This window comes from Cryptotermes secundus, unplaced genomic scaffold (genome assembly GCF_002891405.2).
Source record: "Cryptotermes secundus unplaced genomic scaffold, Csec_1.0 scaffold1064, whole genome shotgun sequence".
Taxonomy (NCBI): Eukaryota; Metazoa; Arthropoda; class Insecta; order Blattodea; family Kalotermitidae; genus Cryptotermes; species Cryptotermes secundus.
In genome coordinates this window covers 256,192-274,005 of record NW_019720585.1, presented here as the reverse complement: position 1 = coordinate 274,005, position 17,814 = coordinate 256,192, and positions in this window count along the sequence as shown.

The window sequence follows — 17,814 nt, the reverse complement described above, 5'->3', positions numbered from 1 at the left end:
ATGTACTGGATTGGTCCAGTGACTGAGACTAGCTCTTTCTAACGGGCCCAGCTGAGTAGGTTTATCCTTCCCCACCCACCTGAAGACGGAAACAGATACAGTCTCCGAAACGTCGTGGTCTTTTGTCTTTTACATACCAGACGATGGCTGAAGTCCAAAACAAGCCAAAAGAAGTACACGAATAAAATATTTGACAATCATTTATTTAATACCAGGATTCTGGTTAATTTTTCCAAAAAATACTTACCGTTTTTTTATTTCATTCATAGCTGTTATAAACTTAAGCTCGTCTTGCATTTACTCTACCGTAGGATAGTTTGCATGCCTTGTGTCTCTCACCTCCATATAGTATTTTTCATTTTTTAATTGTCCGATTATGCTAACTCTGTAACTGAACACTTCAGTTGCTGAGTTAGCACGTAAACATAAATATGTAGACTGAATTCTATGTCATCAGTATCACATTCAACATGTTGTAACTCCCAGTTATTAGGTGTTGCACTGCTCGACGCGCTTATGCTCCATATTTTTCGAGCCTGACCATGAATTAAGAATTTCGTAGTTGAAAATGAGAACTGTCAATCATCAGAAGCTTATGGCAATTATTAACTTTGTTGTTGTTGTTGTTGTTGTTGTTGTTGTTGTTGTTGTTGTTGTTGTTGTCGTCGTCGTCGTCGTCGTAGTCGTTATCATTCCTAGGAGTCAGTTGGTCTTCTAGTACCTGCTCGGTATATGAGAGGCGTTTCTCTGTTCAGTGTCTTATCTGCAAGGAAAACTGTCCCTCTGTTAGATGGGCTTCAGCTGCTAATGCTGTTTGGAGGGATTGTGACGTGTCTGGAACCAAAACATTTTCTCATACACACGTTTTGTGATGCTACTTTCTCAGTTATTAAATTATTAATTGCAGTGAAGGGGAATATACGCGTATATTTATTTCTAACCTCATAAGGTTTAGTGTGACAAAATTTATTAAATTTTCATTGTAAAAGTTGTCTCCTTTTGCTTTTTGTTTGTATATATGTGTTTAACTAATTTCCTCCTGTTACTCATTGGCTTTTGGGTTGTTGAATGAACACCTATATATGTAAGGAACTAAATGGAAATAGTATTCATACGAATGGAAAATTCCAAGTCTCTCAGAAGATAATATTAAGAAATACGAACTTAAAAATGAGGTCAATTAACATAGACATGCCACCAGACACCGTGCTCGGATAACAGAACACGAGAACCCGCTAATCGTTGAATTAACGAAACCGCACCCAGCAGCAAGACGACTGAGGACAACCTGGCCAGAAGACTTATGTAACTAAAAGGTAGAGTACTGCCACTGGGCAGCTGCCGCCTTCACGACATAAACACCCATCGCATTTACTTATTACTTACAGTGGTCAAGTAGATTGTAAATTGACGCAAAAAAAATTAACCTAGAAATATAAAATAATAATATTAGCGCACATAAATAATTATGACAGATAAATTATGGGACCCGAATATATAAGAAGAATAGTGTTTAATAAAAAAATAATTTACTTAACTTACTTACTTACTCATGGAGCTGAGCCCTTCTGAAGGAGCCGCTAATTCTGCAGCTACTCAAGAATCTCCCAGCATTTTATGGAACCCGAAGGTTCATTACCGTGTTCACAAGAGCCATCCACTGGTCCCTATCCTGAGCCAGATCTATCCAATTCATACCATCCCATCCTATCTCTCTAAGATCCACTCTAATTATTAGAGTGGAAGAAAAAATAATAAAAAAATTAATTATCTTAACTCACGATTTTGTTGTCCTAAGGAATAATAAATGATACAAGAATATAAATTAAAAAATTATAATAAATACAACAGCAATTTGTATTTGAACCAACAAAATTTCGAGCAATATAGCAACAAGATTACGTGACAAACTTATCGTCCTCATATCTCTACTAACGGAGTAATTTCTGGGTTTAAACACCGAAGACAAATCCAGAATTGGAGCTGATGAAGCAAAGACATTTTGGATGAACTGAAGACCGATACAGCAATGCACGCAATGACGGGCAACTGAAGCAAACGCTTTAGTCTCTTTGACATCATGGAGAGACACACACCTCTCATAGTAATTAAACACAGAGAGTCAGACTGAAACAAGAGGCCACAATCGGCCTTCCGCTCTTACAATATAAGACGAAAAGAGCCAGCATAACATAACGACTTTTTTCTTTAAATTCGCTTAGTGGGGGGTGGAGACCAATTGGGTCCACTCGGCATGGCGGCCACGGATTGTCCTATTGTAGCCTGCCCCGGGTTATTATGATGATGGAGAATTTGCTGGAATGATTATTGGCAGGGGAAACCGAAGGACTCGGAGAAAACCCGCCCCAGCGCTACTTTGTCCACCACAAATCCCACGTGACCAGACCAGGGATCGAACCCGGTGGGAAACCAGCGACTAACCACTTGAGCTATGGCGCGGACTATAATAACAATTAGTATTACTATTATTATTAATATCGGCATATATTGACATAAGTAAGGGGACGACCGAGAGGTCGGATTGTGAGTCCCGGTGGGGTCAAGAATTTTCCGTTCTCCATGTCGTCCAGACCGGCCCAGCCTCCTATCCAATGGATACCGGGGATTCTTTCCCTTGGTGTAAAGTGGCCGGGGCGTGAAACTGACCACTCACCTCCAACTAGTGCCGAAGTCAAGGAAAAGTGGGTCTGTACATTCACTCCCCCATACGTCTTCATCGAGCAGTCCTATATTGTTAAGCACAGGGACAAATTTACCTTCTTCTACTTGTACTTTACGAATAAAAATATGCACAACACGCACACACACAGGTATATATACCTACATTCAAAGCCTCTCTACATATACATGTCAGTATGTATGTCACATATGTATTCAAGCTCTAGTTCTTCACAGTCTACAAGGCTGCTCGTTCACGCCAAGTATACTCAGTTGAAACGATTACATGAGACATTACATAATTTCTCTAACTTAATGCACTTTAGGATATTTGAGTCTAAAACCTGATCAGACAGATGGAGGCAGTCGTTAAGATAAGAATCTGCAGAAAGAGTGAAAGGTGAATTACAGGGTGCCTAATAATATCAATAGTTTAACAGTAATGATAAATAATTTAAATGAATTAGCTTCCTTCAGAAAATAGCAGTCGCTTATTTTGACAAATAGTTCTCTGAATTATTGTGTTTTTGGACTTTGTCCATCGTCCGGTAATGTAGAAAACTAGAGAACTCAACCTTTCGGAAAACTGATCTGTTTCCGTCGTCAGTTGAGGGGGGAGTCATCTACTCTGCTAGCTTCCTTAGAAAGAGCTAACCTCAATCACTGGACTATGCATGTCACTATAAATACAGCTATATGCATAGGCTATGTCAAAGGGAGGTAACATGAAGAATGTACAATAAAAACTGCAATAAAACATGCACAGACTGAAACTAAGATAGAAAGTAATTCTCAGCATTTAATAGAACCTCAAAGTTCATTACTCTGTGATAAGAGCCCGCCACTAGATGCTATCTTCAGCCAGATGAATCAACGCTAAGCTCAACCTCCTCCTTCAAGATTCATTTTAATATTACAACTACAGTAATTATTGTAATGAGCATTTTAGTGTAAAATTTCTTATTCACGATAGTAAATCAAGAAGAGTTGTAAAAATATTTTACATAAAACAGCTGCAGCATGATATATATAAGTTTGAATACTACGAGTACACTAAGTGCTAAGATCAAAGCGTCAGAACTGAAAAGCATCGGGCTTCGGACCTGCAGTACCTAACGAACGGGTCCTAACAGGAATGAAATATATTTATATCTTGGTGTATTTTCAGTTCAGATGTAATCGTTACTGAATACTATTTTAATCAAACTTTCTAGTTCAACCTATTCTTCGAAACCAAGGTGACACTACCTTATTCCTAATATGGTCCATGACGATCACAGTGGCCGCTCAGTCTAAGGCAAGAAATATCTTCTCCCGCTACAAAGCTAGGATCGTAGGTTTGAATCCCACTCGAGGCATAGATGTCTCCGTGCGTTTATTCTGTGTTTGTGTCAGGTAGCGGCCTTGCAACCGTCTGATCCCCTGTCCAATGAGTCCTACCGATTGTCGTGGATTAAGAAACTGTAGTGAAACAAAGCGATTCAAGGATGTTCTATGCTCCGGAGCGGAGCAATAGAAGAAGAGAAAGAAGAAGAGGAAGGAGGAGAAGGAGGAGAAGGAGGAGGATACGGTTCATAGGCATTACATAGCTAAATTCAACAACATTTTTCCGCACTAACCTAGAACCTCAGTAATAAACTCTATGATGGTAAGTTTAAATATCAGCGTGTCCTTCAAAACTGAACATTTGAAGTTATTTTATTGATAATGTTATAGGCCGTCAAGAAGACACGTATTTTGCAGGCATCAGTGGCAAAGAAATGCTGTTGTGTAAATTTTCCGAATGCAGACACGTTAATTAAGCTGGACTAAAGAGTAAAGGGCCGGTCACGGTAGCCGAGCGGTCTAAGGCATGTATTGTCTTCGCTCGCTCGGAAGCCGGGATCGTGGGTTGGAATCCCAATCAGGGCATGGATGTTAATTTGTGTGTGCGCGTTTTTCTGGGTTTGTGCACATCTAGAGGCCTTGCGACGAGCTGATCACCCACCCAAAGAGTCCTACCGAATGTGTAAGATCTAGAAAAACCGAAGTGAACGGAGAAGTTCATGGAGGTAGGCCTAGGCCCACTGGGGCTGTAGTGCCAAGGAAAAAAAAAACGAGTAAAGGAGTTGAGAGAGCGCGAGAGATTTCAGACTGTAGACAATGGCATGTGATTATCTTATGTATGAACTTGAGCAACACATGACAGATACAAAACGAATGAACGAGACGTGCATTACTTTAAAGCAGGGAAGCGAGATGTGAGAACAATCACTTTTATTAACACGCTTATATGGTTACATTTTCAGAAATGAACATTACATAAAGAACACTGAATAAATCAGTGTGTAATTTCACACGTTCAGTGTTTTATACTCAAATCTGTGAGAAGTTCTGTTACATCACGTAGCAACAGAACGCTGTTTCTGTCAGTATCAGATGTAAACCATCAAAGTTTACAAAATGAGACATAATTTTTACTAAATAAAATTTACGTAACGTAAAAAATTAAGGCAAGCAGTGGATTTAGAATTTATAGGGCGCATGAAATTAAAGAAAAGTAAAGTTTGCTTAGCGGGAGGGTCTGTCTGTGTGCAAATGAACGAAAAATAATTTCTAGATAACAATGAGTACGTGTTTTATGTGTTCATTTCAAAATTGTTCGCAAGAAATTCGCAAAAGGATGTAAATTAAGACGGGGGCACCTAAATTATCGATCTGTTACATAAACGGCAATATTACCCCTGTGGAAAATTAATAATATTTCGAAAGGAACTTCCGCCTCCATCTTCAGGACAGAAATAAATAGATACCGATATAAATATAAGATAAGTACTTGTTCCCTAAGCATCATATCAGTACAACCAAGCTAAGAGACTTAATTCATAATGCTTCCCTTATAGCCGATATAGATTCGAGGATAATATTAAAATTAATATTAAAGAATGTCATGGTAGTTTAGACTTGATTCATTTGGTCCATGATACGGACCAGTCGTGGGATTTTGTGAATAAAATAATGACGTTTCAGGTTTAATAAAAAGCTGGGAATTCATTTACAGTTGGCATTTTCAAGGAAGACTCTGCTTCACTCTGTTGAAAATATTTCGTATCTTAATTTATCTAAAAGGCGTAAAATAAATAATAAAGAAATCGCATAAAACAAAGAATAAATTATACAGCTACCTAGTACGGTCTTCAATCCAACAATTCGATCAATCCAATCCCACTCTGACACCACTGTCACGTGATGGAGTGACTATAGACGTGGTTTCGATTGGTAATTGGATTTATTGAACTCTTTAACATACATCTCGTGACTACACTTTACAAATCACTGTCATGCACACTAGTGTTCTCAATCTGTTACAGTCTTCGCTAGCCGTTGTTTGGTGGCGGCTTTCAATGTGGCCGTTCCTCTTCCTCTTAGTTGCCGAATCATCCCCGACCTCAGCTACCAGCTTCTAACAGCAATAGCTCACAACGACTGAACTGCAGTTAACTCACTAACTCATCAACCAATTGTCCACTTCTCTTTAGCTTCTAACTTATACTGCTTATAACATCTCGACAGGGACACCATTCCACTGTTGCAGTGCAACTGTTGTGTTCGTGTCTGTTAGGATGCTCACGCGATCGCTACTCAGTCATTGCCTAGCACCGGCCGTTGTTTGCAGAGTCATTAGTTAGTAACGGCTGTTGTATAGTTGCTTATTTTGCGGTCGTTGCCTAACAACTGGTCTACATGCCACAATATCTAAGATTGCTGTTACGCTTAAGAACCAAAATGAATCTTCTTGGATGTACAGCCACTTATTCCGTTTAATGTCATTACAGAGTTACTTGCCGGAAGCCTATCGCCGCTGTGAGAACCTCAAACCCTACATAATGTCACGTGTACGAGTGACTCTAGACGAGGTTTCGGGTCGGATATATTAATCACTTTAAGACAAAATTCGTAATTACAATTCATTACGGCGCTATCGATAATTAAGAAATCAATAGCGCACACGATAAGTCTTTTCCAGCCCGCAGTATGTCCACTAGCCGTTGCCTGATAACGACTTCTAAGAGTGGGGATTCTTCACTTGCACCAACCAAATCTTCTCTTCAGAGACTGACTTTCAACTGAGTACCCTTGCAACTGACTGGTTGCTCCAAACCGTTCCGGTTATAACATTTCGGCATGGACCACGCAGAGAACACCGTTCGTCCGTTGCTGTACCACTGTTGCGTTCGTGTCTGTTGTGGTTCCCACGTGATCGATATTCAGCCAACCCATTGGCGTGCTGGTCGCAGCCTATCAAGGATTGACTCTATCGTTCGTTTCGCGGCCATTTCCTAGAGATGGAAGTTGTTTCAGAACCGTTCCCTAGCAACGGCTGTTCCTCTGGCTCCACTGTTCTTGCCTTAAGAAAACATGCCGCAGTAATGTAAATCTGGCAGTTGCAGTTATATTGTTTTTTTTAATCAATGCCAAGCTCAGTGAGTATAGCGATGGGCTATGAGATGGACGGCAGAGGTTCGATTCCCGGCAGAAGAAAAGAACTTATTTTTTTCATAGCATCCAGATCACCTCTGGGGCTCATCCAATCTCGTATCCAGTGGTTACCGGACACTCTTTCAAAGGGATTAAAGCGGCCGGTGCATTAAGCTGACCACTGTCTTCCATGTAATGCCGAACTTAAGAATGGTGGAACTATACCTACACTCCCCCAAAAAGTTCTTCATGGTGCTATGCTTAATTAATTAAGCACAGGGACAACTTCACCTTCTGTATCTCTTGGGATTGTGTTAATATCCATATCCCGCTGGAAAATATTTAGAATGTGACCTTCAGTTCTCATAGCGACGCACCCTAAAGATTTGTAACAGAGCATTCCGATGGGAGGTAACGCTGGAACCATGAACATGCCCCGCTCTATAAAAATGAAGAAACGTCTACAATAAACGTGATCTCAATTTCTACGGGTTATTTTCTGTACCATTTCCTCCTTTGTCAAAAGTTCCTTGCGCCGTTTTTGCTGTGCTAGGGTGTTAACTGCTCCACCTCATTTGACCATGTTTCTTCACCGCAGTGGGCGGACCGACATACCTCTGCAAGGACGCACTGTGTAGTAGTTCAACAGCAGTTCTGCGCATGCACTCATCTGGAGCGGACGTGCGCGAACCACCAGAGAATGCCCACAGCTACAAGCTATCAGTTTCAAGCAGACACTACTTAATTCTGCCGGGATAGCTCAATTAGTACAGCGACTATACTATGTGGGCTAGATGACGGGTGTTCGATTCCAGGCAGCGGAAGAGATTTTTCTGTTTTCCATCGCGCCCAGATCGAATCTGAGGCCGACACATCCTCCTATCGCTGTGAGTGAAGCCTCTAGTGCACGGGTCAAGAACTGTGGAATACCTCCATTTCTCCATATGCATTAATAGCATATTGCTTAATTGTATAATTAAGTACAGCGATACGCTTATCTTCTTACTACTCGTTTTTATTCTCCAAAGTTTGAAAACAACGGTCGATTAATTATACGTTACTGATATTACAGTGGCGTTGTAGTACATACATTTACACACGACGTTTCAGGAATTATGAATTATATACCGTACGGCCCGAACTTCTCAAGGTTTAAAGTTTTCTCAGCCTAATTAGTTCTGTTGCCGCTCACGGTAGCCGAGCGGTCTAAGGCGTGCAATGTCTTCGCTCGCTCGGAAGCCGAGATCGTGGGTTCGAATCCCACTCAGGGCATGGATGTTTGTATGCGTTTTTCTATGTTTGTCTACAGATAGAGACCTTGCGACGAGCTGATCACTCGCCCAAGGAGTCCTACCGTATGTGTAAGATCTAGTAAACCGAAGTGAAACGGAGAGCTTCATGAAGGTAGGCCTAGGCCCAAATTGGGGCTGTAGCGCCACAAAAAAAAATAGTCCTGTTATTTCCTTTGCAACACAATGGAAAAGTTTTATACACTACTTCTGCTCGCTATCAGAGGGCATTAATTCGAGTATCGGACGGAGGACTGGTTCCTGTGAGAAGGAATCTTTATTTTCTTCAGATTCTCCATAGTTACAGCGGAAGTACACGAATAGTTCTTCAATGCTCTATACATACTGGCACATATTTTCGGGTGTGAATAACTTACAGGCGGATTCTGGATTGATGATCGGATTCATTGCGCACTTACTAAACTTGTTACTACACTTCACAAATCACTATGTGGTACACCCTGTCTTCTCTTCTCCACCATCTTCAGCTGTCATCTCAAGACACTCCCTCAGTTCTCATTCTGCCTGCCTGGGATCCTCGTTATATAGCCTAGGGGCGTCCCAAAAAGAAAACTCCGCTTCCAAACAATTCCTCTTTTGTTACAGAGGGGTGTTTATCTCGCCGTTGCATAGAAACAACAGTTCTTCTATTGTTGCGTGCGTGTTCATCTCCACGGGAACCTGTTTACCGAGTCGTTGCCTAGCAATAAACGTCTAATCTGGTTCAACAAATCCGACTTTCAGGCGTCATTTCACTCACACACACATTCTCTCTCTCGCTCTCTCTCTCTCTCTCTATATATATATATATATTGTGACGTGTTGCGCTATGGAGGACAACCCCTCCCTCCCCAGCGGTGACGTGATTTCCTGGTCCTAACGTATATAGTCGATAAAACGCTGGAGTTAAGACAGACGCTTGAATTCTAGCCAAATACTAGTATAAGAAATGTAAGTTAAGTGATCAATAAAACGACACTAACAGTAAAATTATATTCCGGTAACATCATTAGGCCTACATTACTGGAATTATTGTGTTACTTTTACATTCATTTTCCAATTTCGGAGACGGGATTCTGTCTTCGATTCCAGATAAATGCCTACTCAGTTAGGCCCAATCGATAGACCTAGTTCCTATTTCCGGACAGTAGTAATGGGGATATTGGGCAAAACTGAGTAGATTTTTACCTGAAGACGGAGACAGAATCAAGTCTCCGAAACATTGTGTTTTAAATAAAACACGGGACGATGGATAATTCCCGAAATTTCAATAATTATATTAAAGTAGCATCGTGGCAAATTATAGATACCATGTATTTTACATGGACGAGTCAATGGCCTTAACTGATGTTATGTACAATTATTCGATAACTTTCAAGAATATTTTTATTTTAATCATGAAGGTATCTGCAGACTCAAGTTAAAATGCTCCCGTAGCCCAATGTTCAAATAAGATCCGTCTGTCATCTAAAATCGTGATTTGGTTGGTTGCACTCCACCTTTGTGTTTGGGACTCTCCGAATTCAGTTGCAGTCTACAGCCCGGTTTTCCTGAAGGTTCTTTTTTTTCCTTGGCACTACAGCTCCAGTGGGCCTAGGCCTACCTCCATGAACTTCTCCGTTCACTTCTGTTTTTCTAGATCTTACACATTCGGTAGGACTCCTTGGGCGGGTGATCAGCTCGTCGCAAGGCCTCTACCTGTAAACAAACACAGAAAAACGCACACACACGAACTAAACATCCATGCCCTGAGTGGGATTCGAAACCACGATCCCGGTTTCCAAGCGACCGAAGACAGTACATGCCTTAGACCGCTCAGCTACCGTGACCGGGCCTGAAGATTTTAGTGATTTCAATTTTCCCTCCAAGCATATTCCCGGGTAGCACCTCAAAGAATGCCACGGCCTCTTCCCTTAAATCTATCCCAGTTCTCGGGATTACTGAGTTCTTTTTAATTTTTCCATCTTCCGGTCCATTGACTGAGGTTAGTAGACCCAGAAGGGGGGGGGGGTGCCTTCCCGCTCTTGAGACAGACCCACTTTTCAATTAATATGTTCTGTGGATTATCAGATGGTGAACAAAGTTAAGAACTCGGTAATTTCGAGTGTTACACACACTAATATCAAAACCATTAAGATCTGCCCCTTCAAATTCATTATATACTAACTACAATGACATCATCTGTCTGTCTATGGCTCTACAGTCCTTGTGGTACTTGGCAGATTTTTCAGTTTCTTATTTTTACACACAGTCGGTAGGAGTCCTTGGACGAGGGATCAGCACGTCGCAAGGCCTCTACCTACACACAGAACAACACAAACACAGAATAAACGCACTGCTACATACATGACTCAATGGGATTTGAACCCAAGATCCCAGCGTTCGAGCGAGCGAAGACAATTCATGCCTTAGACTTCGAGGCCACTGTGATCGGCTCATAATGCCATTAGGCCCTGCATAATGTAAATTAATAGTTAAAATTGCACTGTCCTTAATTAGTTACACACTAAGCTAGTTCATTACCGTGTTCGCAAGAGCCCTCCACTGGTCCCTATACTGAATCAGATTAATCCAATCCATATCATCCCATCATACCTCTCTAAGATCCATTTTAATATTGTCCACCCACCTACCACCCAGTGGTCTCCTTCCTTCAGGCTTTCCCATGAATATCCTATATGCATTCCTCTACTCTCCCACTCGTGCTACATGTCCTGCCCATCTCATCCTCCTTTACTTGATCATTCTAATTATACTTGGAGAAGAGTACAAGTTATGAAGCTCCTCATTATGCAGTTTTCTCCAACCTCCTCTCACTTCATCTCTCTTCGGTCCAAATATTCTCAATACCCTGTTCTCAAACACCTTCAGTATATATTCCTTCCTTAATGTCAGAGATCAAGTTTCACACCCATACAGAACCACAAGCAAAATTATAGTTTTGTATATTTTAATTTTTATGTTTTGGGACAGCAGACGGGAAGACAAAGTTCTGGACTGAGTTAAGTCTCCCCTTAATACACATATTCTCCTGAATCAGGTTTTGATTTATCCTTGTTCCCAAATACACGTATCTGAATTGTGCCACATTTTCAAAACATCTGTTTCCTGTCGTTATGTCATGATTTTGCCCTGCATTTTGGTGACGAGACAGCAACATATACTTAGTTTTCACTGTGTTTACTTCTTGACCAACCTCCTTACTTGCAGCCATTAAAGTTTTTGTGTTTTTATGGTATATACATTATCACCTCGTAGATTCACGTCGTCAGAATAGGCAATAGCTGATGTGTCCCATTTAATTTCAGTCCCACCTGCTTTCCTTGGACCTTCCTAATGACATATTCTAAAGCAAAGTTGAAAAGCAGTGGCGATAAAACATCTCCTTGTTTTAATTAAAATCTGTAAATTACTACATTAATTAATTAATATTTTTGGATGAGAATGAGACATTGAACTGTGCACTGTCCAAGCAATGACCCATGCTACGGTACAATATTCGTGGCATTAATAAAGGACAATTTAAATGATTTAGATGATAAATAATTGGTATTATTTTCGAAACGGTTACAGATTCTAAAATGCAACAACTTAAAAATAACAATGAACCTCGTTAAAATTTCGTTGGCAACAGTCCGTGTGGCACTCCTCTCCTAGATGTCTGGTCTCCCTCCACACGACGTCAGCCTATGGCAATATGTGAAAGACCAAAGAGACCAGCCTCCTGAGGCACGGTTCCTTCGAGAGAGAATTTCATAGGCTACTGTTTGGAATGTGAAGATTAGCTAATGGAACATACATCGGGCATCTCTAGATAAATTCGATAAGTTTGTTGTTCCATGTTTGTATCTGTAACAGATTTAAAAATACGCAAATTTATTACCTAAATTATTTATAGTTTTCCTATATAAGGTGAATGCCGGTCACGGTAGCCGAGAGGTCTAAGGCATGTACTGTCTTCGCTCGCTCGGAAGCCGGGATCGTGGGTTCGAATCCCACTCAGGGCATGGATGTTTGTGTGCGTTTTTCTGTGTTTGTCTACAGGTAGAGGCCTTGCGACGAGCTGATCACTCGCCCAAGGAGTCCTACCGAATGTGTAAGATCTAGTAAACCGAAGTGAAACGGAGAGTTTCATGGAGGTAGGCCTAGGCCCAAATTGGGGCTGTAGCGCCACAGGAAAAAAAAATATTTAAGGTGAATGGAAGTCCCGATGATTTCGGGATGGTCTCAAGTTAACTTAGAATATTTCACTGTTCCATATCTGGCCAGTTCGAACCTACAAATTCCCATAAGAATATATTCTACAATAGGGAGTGTGTCTTGCAAGATAAAATACGAGCAATTATTTATGGTTGGTGGCTAAGACTAACGAAATCCAACTTGAAATAGCCTCCAGAGACACCGTTCTTGGCACGTGGAGCGAGGAACGCCTGTCAGAATTAGAGAGGTACCTGCAATAAATAATCCACCACGGGGAATCCAGCAGCAGTGTAGAAAGTCGCTGACCCATGCTGACCATATGCTGATCTTACGCTGAACCCTTAATATATTGTGTTTATAATCGTTTATGTGTAAATATCAATTCTAAATGGTACTTCCTGCATGAAAGAGATCTCCCATTTCATTAGACAACATTAGTTCAATATTAGTTCTACACATTGCACGTTTAAGGGATTACACGTGACTTATAAGACGGGTTCTGGACTGGATGATTGGATTTATTGACATCTTATACATTTATCGAAAGATAAATTGGTGAGTGGTTGATTTATTATGTCAGTGTTACGTCAGTCATAGTCCGCTTTCTGAAGTACCGTATTTACGCATGTATAGGCCGCAGCACAATTTTCAGACAGAAATTATAGAAAAAATAATTTTCTTGGAATATTATACTAATTATGAATATAATTTTTTTTTTAAATGAAGTGTGATTTCGAATATTTCGAATATAAGCCGCACCCCAGTTTTCCTCTTGAATTTTTGGCAAAAAATGTGCGGCCTATACATGCGTAAATACGGTACATCGGATAGCCACGACGTTTCAGAGAGCCGGCTCTAATCTTCTTTCAGGCGATTGGTTTTCACGATACCGAGGAACTGCTTTTAAGTGGTAACGGTACTAGACTAGAATTTAAAAGGTGCCAGGTTTGATCGCAACTACAATCATTAGTCTTAAAACAATTAGTATTTAAAGCATGCCCGCACCGTGACAATGTGTCAGCCCAATACGGGAGCACAGCCAACTAGTAAATTTTATTTTAGAAATGATGGTGATGTTAACAGTGGTAGAGATACCAAAGATATGAAATCATTAATCCCTGAGCGCTTCTCCTATAGTGGAGCTAAAAGGACCGTTGTTTCCAGGAGAGAGTGTGGAGCAATATTCCACCCCACGACAATTTTCGTGGCCCGCCCTCGATATACCCTACTTCCGGCACCAAACTAACAATGTAGAACATAATAATATATACAGATGTTTGTATAATTACCATTGCAGCGGCTCCTATAACCGTCTTTGTTCCAATCCTTAGGCCTACTCTCTTCATCAGCACTAGAGGCCATTCAAATGCAAAGGAAATGATCTTGTGTATCGAGTTCAAAATTCGTAATCCTTTGGCAAGACTGAAGCGTCCATATTTTATTTTCGGAATTTGGACACCCTGCAAAAATGAAAAAGAATACAAATATTATCACGCATAAGGAATAGCGTGACTAATAATTGTGGGTTCTAGATTTGATGATTGGATTTATTGGGCGTCTCTATTACAATTACACATGATTTTAACAGTTCACACATTTAACTCCTCCTTAATAACGAATCCCGCTCTGCGTAGTACTCGAAAGCACGATGATTCACTTCTTCTTACTTCACTTCTCAACTGGTCTCCTTTTTATCCTTGCTAGGCGGCTGGAATAGGAATCACATCCTTGAAGAGTTCTGTTTTCTTATCCGTGGTAATTGTCTGTTTAGAAGCCGTTAACATGGATATGTCTTCAACAGTTCCATCAAAACCCAAGAGTAAGAGTGCGTTTCTTATTGCCATGGGAACGCGCTCCGCGAAGCCCCGCCCAGCAGATGGGCAGGTTGCAGCTTTCAGGCCGCACGTCATATTATGGTTTTGGACATTATCCACCTTCCTGTCTTTGTCTAAAAACCATCCTCTTTATTGTATTAAAACACAATGTTTCGGAGACTGGATTCTATCTCCGTCTTCAGGTAAAACCTACTCAGTTGGGACCAGTCGATAGAGCTAGTCGATATCTCCGGACCAAGATGAAGACAGGATGATGAATAATGTCCAAAAACATAATATCTGTACTAATGTTCCATCGGCACAATCTTTTATAGCTTATGAAAGAGAGATTCGGTGGTTAGAAACCAGTATATTACTCCGAAAGTCCAGCATGCTTTTCCCTTTCTACAAGACATCAGGACAAAAAATAAAACGTCCGTCATTGTGTAAGGATGATCATAAAAATCCATATTATTTGCAAGACTAAAACAAAAGTGGTATTCTCGCAGTCTCCTAAGAAAGCCCTCATTAGTTACCGCGACGGCCCGGGTTCGATCCCGGGTCTGGTCAAGTGGGACTTGTGGTGGGCAAAGTGGTGGTGGGGCGGTTTTTCTCCGAGTACTTCGGTTTCCCCTGCCAATCTTCATTCCACCAAGTTCTGCACCATCATAATCACCCGGGGCAGGCTACAATAGGCCAATCAGTGGCCGCCGTACTGAGTGGACCCAGTTGGACTCCACCCCACACTAAGCGAATTAAAAAAATCCCCCATTATCTTAGAAATAGATAACGTATATCAGGAATCGTGTGCTAAATAGACTTTAGAAACATGTGTCCTTATTTTCATTGTAATTTCAACAAAAATTACGAGTTATTAAAAAGTAGCTTATGAAAAATTCACATTGCGATCTTCAGCGTTATAATGCCGTGTAGTCTTTTGGGTGTCTACCAGAACATCAGTTAGGACCCACCAAAGCTTCACTCTGACCTTAAAGAGGCCAGTTACGTCCTAACTTGGGCGGCGCCATAGCTCAAGCGGTTAGTCGCTGGCTTCCCACCGAGGCGGCCCGGGTTCGATCCCGGGTCTGGTCAAGTGGGATTTGTGGTAGACAAAATGGCACTGGTGCAGGTTTTCTCCGAGACTTCGGTTTCCCCTGCCACTCTTCATTCCACTAGTTGCTCCACAGTCACCATCACCTATCATCTGGGGATAGTACAATAGAGCAGAAGTGGCCGCAGTGCAAAGGACATAGTCCCACCCCACTAGCAATAACAAAAATACGTCCTAACTTGTTGTAGCATGTAGACCCATTTCTAGGCAACACATTCCTAACAAACCCCAATGGACTGGCAAGAAAGCGATGTTTTCTCCAATGTCCGCGCCGATGTCTAAAAAAGCAACAATGGATACGGAACCAGAGGAACGGTGTTTTTTGTGCGTTCCGTACCTAGATATTATAAGCAGGACAATTAGTGGGACGAGTTCGGTTGAAATCATTTCAGTGCAGTTTAGAGACCTGAAATAGCTAGTTGGTGAGTTAGGTCCTTGTGACCCGTTGCTTTTAGAAGCTGATAGCTGAGGCTTTGGGAGAGTTGGGAAACAGTCGCCGGTCAGTAAGGTCGTGAATACGGACTCTGGAAGCTACGGTGTTGAAACTGTTACCAGGCAACGACTGGTGAAAACAGCAGAGTCAGAAGATATAGTTAATACTCTAGTCAATTGTTAAATGCGTGAATTAGCAAGAGCGTTATAGCTACTTGTACTTACGTTCTGTAAGTGACTAGTAAATCCAATTACCAATCCAAACTCGGTCTATAATCACTCATACATGAGACACTATATTTTAATTAAATTGTGATTATGAACAGAACTGTCCTGTTATTATTATTAACCTCTATGTGTGCATGTACTCGTACAGTCCTTTCTAGCCACTCAATGGCATAATCACTGCAAATGCATCTTCCTTTTCTCACCTATTAATAATAAATTTAAATTGCCATGCAATTATTATTAATTTATTGCTATTATACAGACTGCCTTATTTTGTACGTTGTTTGTTACTTAGTTTTGTTTCCTTCTATGTATTCGTGCTAAATTTGTAATTGGCCTCTGAGTTGTAAGTTTGTACTGTATAAACAAAAATTAAATTGAATTATTATTATTCTTTGAAAATATTTATTCTTTACGTTTCTAATTAGATCTGTGTTAATGAAATTATTATTATTATTACGTTGTTTGTTTAATTCTCTGCATTAATGAGTTGTTTCCTCTAGTGCTTGACTGTGATTTGTCTTTGATTTTTTGTTGTGATTGTCCATAATGTAATTAGTTGTATCTACACTGTGCTCTGTCTGTAATTGGCCTTGTGGCTGTTGACTCAGCACATAAATATTAAAGAACTTAATTGAATTGAATTGAACTGAATTATTATTGGGGACACGCGGTAGTGTAGTTTGTTGATGCCCTATGCTACAACCCGGAAGCGACCGAGTTTAATTCCTGATGAGGTCATTTCTATTTCAGTTGACCTAATCCTTCCAGCCGCACTATGGCCCTGGGGTCAACTCAGCCTCTAACAGAAATGAGTACCAGGAAATTTCTTGGGGGTAAAGGACGACTGGCGCGTAAGGCCGACGACCTCACCGCTACCTTTGAGCCGATAGTCTAGATAATGTGTGAGCCTCGACGTTTCACAACTCTACGGGCCTCCATGGAATTTTATAGGGATAACTTTGCATTATTATTATTATTATTATTGCTTGCCTGTAATTTGTCTTTGACTTTATAATGTGTTTGTCTATAATGTAATTACTTTTATCTACACTGTGCTCTGTCTGCAATTGGCCTTGCGGCTGTTGACCTGGCACATAAATAATAAAGAACTGAATTTAATTATTAAACAATGGAAGCTCGTACACCTTAGATAGTGTATTGTCTTGGCTACAAAATGGACGACCGAAGTTCAATTCCCGACTGAGGTCGGCATGCCTGTTTTCGTCACCAAATTATCGCCTCTGAGGCGCACTCAATATTCTATGTAATGGATACCGGAGTATAGAAGTCGAGGGGGTCGAGATGTGAAGATGGGCACTCAACCCCATATAAGTTAAGAATTCCTGGAGCTATGCCTCCATTCCTCCATACGGGTTCCTGGTACAGTGTATAATCTTAAGGTTGATTTCACATATTTTTTATACAACATTTTTAATGTAATAAGCACATAAATGTTTTTCACGTTTTTCAGTCTCCTAATGTGCGATTACAATATAAATTTGAAGTCAGAGTTGTAGGATGTAGTATACACATATCGCTGAAAACTACTGCTTGTAAAATCGGGACACAAAGAAGATCAGAGCTTCCTTGTCTTATTTTA